The sequence below is a fragment of the Leptodactylus fuscus genome, chromosome 1 (assembly GCF_031893055.1).
Source record: "Leptodactylus fuscus isolate aLepFus1 chromosome 1, aLepFus1.hap2, whole genome shotgun sequence".
NCBI lineage: Eukaryota > Metazoa > Chordata > Amphibia > Anura > Leptodactylidae > Leptodactylus > Leptodactylus fuscus.
In genome coordinates, this window is record NC_134265.1 from 226,464,197 (window position 1) to 226,470,475 (window position 6,279).

The following is a 6,279-nucleotide window of genomic DNA, read 5'->3' on the forward strand; positions in this document are numbered from 1 at the left end:
CGTCAATAGAACTGCTGATTTTTTGCATTGCATTAGCATTGTGTTGCATTGTATTAGTGATCAGACCCCCTGATCAGACCCAGCAAAGTAACTTTTGAGAGTTTTTTCGTTGTACTTGGTCTTAGTGGTAAATTTTGGTAAATTTGCTTTGTGGTTAATTATGAAAAAATAGGAAATTTGGTGCAAATTTTGAAAGATATGCAATTCAAAAAGTTGAAAATGATAATCATACCACCCAAATTAGTTCATAAATGTAATTTACCATATCTCTGCTTTATATTGGCATCAAACTTTAATCACCCTTACATTTTTTTTACATACATTACCAGGCGGCTTACATGACAAACAGCAGTTTTCAAAATTTTCAAGAGCATTACCAAAACCCATTTTTGAAGAGACTAATTCAGTTCTGAAGGGGTTTTGAAAGGCCTCTCCATTAGAAACCCACATAAATCACCCCATTTTTAAAACTGCACCCTTTTAAATAGCAGCATATATACAAGGTATCTTAGAAACCCTCTAAGCGTTTAACAGGGGCCACCATGTTTAAAGAACTGGCATCTGTCATACTGTTACAGCACAATCAGGAAGAGGTTAAAATGGTTGTTCTGCCCTTAGGCTTAAAGGGGTATTCCCACATCGCATACTCACCCGTCTTCTCTGCTGTAAAATCTTCTTTCTTCCTGGTTTATTGTGTTATTTGGTGGGTGGGGTTTCATATGCAACCTGCCGTTTAGCTCCGCCCACCGCATGGCGTGATCCTATGAGGTGGCTGAAGGGCCTGTGATGTCATCAAAGGTCCTCAAACAACACTATATGCACAATATTGGACTATGAGGTACAGGCAGGAGCAACTCCATTCTGTGTGTCTCTGCCATAATGAACACAATTGAATTAGCTAGTCTGATAACTGGGAGAACAGAAGACGAGTTCAGAAATGAAAGCAGCTCCTCTCCTCTATCTGAGAGCAGGAAGGTCACGTGGTGTAGACACAGGAATAGCTAGATACACAGGCTCGCTCCCCTGCACTTAGCCCCTCCTCCCTCCCCCCTGACAGCAGGCAGATATATCACTTGACTTTTGAGCAGATAAGTCAAGGGCTGTGTCAACAACGAATTGAATAAAGTAAGATAGTGGACAAACAAAGCAGTTTTGCTGAAGCAATGTATTTAGGAAAAGTCTTACATCCACATTAACAAGCAGTATAGATAGGATCCTTGTGATGGGCCAACCCCTTTAAGTCTCACGTTGTGGAAACACAGCTTTTTTGGTTGCAGATTTTATTGCTGTTTTTTGAGCCAAAGCCAGGACCAGAATGAGCAGAAGGTAGAAGTATAAGAGCTTACTATATATTTTCGATTCCATTTGTAGCCATTCTTGGATCAAGATCTGCAACAAAAAAGCTGCGTTTCTGCAACTTGAGGCCTTAGCATAAAAGAAATGTTTAGGGTAAGTTCACACGGGGTTTTTTGGTCCAGAATGGAGGTCTCCTTATCACCTGCCTGGTAATGCAGCCACAATGAGTAGAGAGGTGACCATGCAAGCACAGCTCTCTGCATTTACTTCTATGAGAATTATGAAAACAGCCAAGCAAGCAGAATTTCCTCTTCTTCAAGCTGTAATCAGGGTCGGACTGGCCCGCCGAAGCACCGGGGAATCCCCCGGTGGGCCCCAGGCCCCGACTATATATTGCTGCACGTTTTATTTAAGAAAAAGCATAGGCAGGGGCCCGATCTGCATGATCAAGGGCTGATCGGGATGGTTAGGGGACTATTAGTACTTGCTATTAGTACTTCGGGACCTGCATATACTAAGAGGAGGCAGCGTCCCTCTTCTCCTGCTAGTGAGGAAAGCCCAGGGGGCGGAGTTAATCGCTGTGCAGCATAAGGCTGCTGCCCGGCCCTTGCAAAGAAGAGGAGGAGAGGAAGCTCCGTACTGCAAAGAGAAAGTAAAATTCACCAGGTACAAGCTGGAGGGGGGAGGGGGGGTTACTATTCCTATTAATGTAAGGCATTTGGGGTTATTAATTTAATGTTAGTAACTCCATGTGTCTCACATTGATAGCAATTAACCCCATCATGCCCCTGACATTAACCCTCGTGCGCCCCATATTAGGGTTACTGATATTTGAGATATATGGAGGTAATAATAAAGTGCCTTAATACTATTTAATGTAATAATCATTACCTCCATATGTCTTACATATCAGTAACTCTTATGTGAGGCACACAGGGGGTTAATGTGAGGAACATGATGGGGTTAACTGCTATTATTATGAGGCACATGGAGTTAATAAGCTGTAATACACATGGCAGACACTATGGGACATAATACTGTGTGCAGGGGCCACTAAGGGACATAATACTGTGTGCAGGGGCCACTATGGGACATAATACTGTGTGCAGGGGCCACTATGGGGCATAATACTGTGTGCAGGGGCCACTATGGGACATAACACTGTGTGCAGGGGCCACTATGGGACATAATACTGTGTGCAGGGGCCACTAAGGGACATAATACTGTGTGCAGGGGTCACTATGGGGGATAATACTGTGTGCAGGGGCCACTATGGGACATAATACTGTGTGCAGGGGCCACTATGGGACATAATACTGTGTGCAGGGGCCACTAAGGGACATAATACTGTGTGCAGGGGCCACTATGGGGCATAACACTGTGTGCAGGGGCCACTATGGGACATAATACTGTGTGCAGGGATCACTATGGGACATAATACTGTGTGCAGGGGCCACTAAGGGACATAATACTGTGTGCAGGGGTCACTATGGGGGGATAATAGAACGCGTAGGAATGCGTAGGAGGGGGTCGGTCGAGGTCTTCGGTGTCAGTCGAGGGGGGGGGGGCATGTCAAAAGTTCGCCATGGGGCCCCGCCATTCCTAGTTACGCCACTGGGTCAGTGGTAACCACAACCGTGCCGTTTGTGTGCAGGAGACCTAAGGCTGAGGCCCCACATTGTGGAAACACAGCGTTTTTGTTAAAGATCTTGCTGCATTTTTTTGAGCCAAAGCCAAGAAAGGACTACTAAAGGAATGGGAAATACCTAGGAAAATTCTTAGACTTCTTCCTTCTGCTCAATCCACTCCTGGCTCAGAAAAACGCAGCAAAATAAGCTGTGTTTTCATAACGTGGGTCTAGCATTAGGCCTGCTGCACACAAATGGCACGGATGTGGTTACCACTGACTTCTACTGGGAAATTACAGGTGTATCAAGGTAAATAGCGGTAAACATATGCGGCTGGCAGCACAGTATGGCAGCACCCCTATGCTGAGGTTTGTGCTATATGACTATCATATAGGGGTCATTAGCCTTACAATTATTGCTCGGCAGTCCGAGGACCTTATCTTTGATTTTTTTTTTTTTAATTTAAATTGGCACGCTAAACAAAAAAGTTTGCCTCCCCCTATTCTAGACCCGCCCCCTGTATCCTGGGTCCTGGTGAGGGGCAGCTACTGAAACCAATCCAGCTTGATGCTGCAAGTGTCACTGACGTCTTGACGGTGAGCGTGGTAGCGGGTTTCTACAGAAGAGCCAAAGACCAGCAACGTGGAAGGTAAGTACAACTTATCCACACAAACAAAAACAACTTTATCCCCTATTTGCCCCCTAATCTATTAATTTCACTGACCCCTCTGAGAACTATAACTCCCAGCAGCTCCAGATGCTCTGGATCTGTTGAGAGTTGTAGAATCCCCCCCTCCCTCCCAAGTTAATTTCCCGCTGTATTGTAATGCTGGTGCCTGGTCTTGGGTTCCAGCATAACAATGACTAAGTCGCAGGAGCCCCCTGTAGGCCCCACATCACATCATCGTGATGTGTGGTGCACAAGTCCCAGGGTGCAACAGAAAGAGGAGAGGCGGCAAGCAGGAGCGGGGTGAGGTAAGTGATGCGACCAGGTTCTCTCCAGTTTTGCGATTGGACTTTAACAACCAAAAAACCATACTCGCCTGTCCCCAGCACCCCATTGTAACTCGCCTGGAAAACCTGCACTTAATTGGTCTCAGCGGTCACATGAGGTGCAGGACTCCCAGTAAGAAGGAGCCAGCATGAGACTAAATGGACACTGGTGGCAGACAACAGATTGCTGGGGACAAGTGAGTGTGCTTTTTTGTTTGTTTGTTTTTTACTTTACACCTACTGCTTGCCACATGGGTTGCTCCAGTTCCTGGACAACCTCTTTAAAGGATTTATCCACTTTTCTAATATTGATGGTCTGTCTTTAGAATAGGCCATCAATATTACATCTGTGGGGGTACAGCAGCCAGAACCTCTGCAGATCAGTTTTTCTAGGACAGTGTAGGTACAGGTAATGGTAATAATTTTAGAAGCCACGCTGTTCACTTGCCATACTGGGTGTAGTGGTGGGTTTAAGTAGTGCAGCGGTGAACATCATATGGTGGGTGAGCAGCATGGCATTGTTATTACCTTGTAGCCGTGATGTCTAGGTAAAGCTGATCTGCAGGGGTCCTGGCGGTGGGCCCCTAGAAATAATTCCACTGGTGGTCCCTAGGCATCCCAGTCCGACACTGGCTGTAATGTTAAGTGCAACATCTCTTGCTCCTACGTCTGTGGAAGAAGCATTTTATTTACCTGGTCAGTCCCTCCTATGCAGAGGCACCATGACATTGTAAGCAAAAATAGGGATCTGTATTAAAGTTTTTTTTCTTTGATAGACACGTGTTTATCCCAAGCATGTTTAAATTCATTTATTGTAGAGTTCCCAACTACACCTGCTAGAAGTTTGGTCTAAGCCTTAACTATTCTTCTAGGGAAATAATATTTCCTGTATTTGCTTCTGAACTTCCCCCAGACTATTTATCAAAAATACCGCTCTTCAATAGGAAATGTGCTTGAAAAAAATGTTATGAACACAAAAAGCAAAGCAGGGAACAGAGTGCGCTGAGATGACACTATTGTGCCTAGGTCACAAATTTCTCTGGTTATTGATATTGTGCCTTTCCTGTGTCAGGGATTAGTGATACTACTAATCCAATCTAAATAATAGAACGCGGTTTTTACCTTTCTCTCTATCTAAGAATACACATGCGAAAACAAGGAACAGGAAATGCCTGGAAGTTCTTGCAAGAAAATACACTAGATTTACATGTATGAGTCAGTGAAGTGTTCTGTATAGCTAAAGGGCCTGAAATCTGGAATTATGCCTACTTATGTCATTGGTAAAAAATCGCTAAGGGGTAGTTAACTCCAGAATGACAAGGGGAAAATGATAGTCTTACCTTCCTTTATATGTTAAACAATGTATTCTATTAGTTTTATTTAAACAGAATATGAAAAAGAAACTACAATAAATTGGTGAACACAGATGTAGTAATAAGATGTAGTTATATGTATTATATATCTCTAGAAAGCTGGCAGTTCACTGCATTCAATACAAGACTTCATTCTATATAGCCCAGCAATGACACTAAGCTATACGGCCACCCTTCTGACAGTGGAGGGATATCTGTGCCATAACTAAGGACATTGATATCTCTGGCATTGGGGCCCATACTGACAAAGCTGACAATGACAGAACACAGTCATCTTTCTAGCCCTATATAATAACGCCAATATCAGAGGAAATAAATGGTCCTCTATAAATCTATTATTCAAGTGTACAATCATTTAGCCAACTGTGTGAATGCTAAGAGCAAAATGAATTTCCAGGAATTTACACCAATGGTTAAAAGCAATTTTTTTCCTTCAATTGACTAGTAGTGACCTCACAATCCTCCAAATAAAGGCAATGGTAGGCAGACTCGGGATGGAATCTGCCAAGAGATTAGGGAGCGGAATCTGATCTCAAATCGGTTGCAGATTTCTACATGTGAAGCTTGCCTTAGCCTTCCTGTTAGTAGGCAGGGGGCTCATAAAGTGGGAGACAAATGTGCAGATACTCAGTGAGATCAGAACACTCCTTTGCATCCCTGCCTAACAATGAAATGCTCCTCAACATTGAAATTGCAACACCAAGAGAGTTATCAAAATTACAGAACTAACAAACATGGTAAAGATATGTATTTATAAAAACAGGAGAAAAAATAGTTGAAACGTCTCAGTTTATTCAATACCAAGTATAAGCATCCCGTGGAGAAATAGTTGCACTTACAAGCCTTAGTATGCGATCAGTGAAGTTATTAATGGCTGTATGTGGAGGGTTATGCCACGCTGGGCATGCAAGGCATCAAGATTAGCTTCTGCAGCTCCCTTTGTTTCCTAGAAGTGCTCAATAGGAGACAAGTCTAAAGACGTTGCAGGC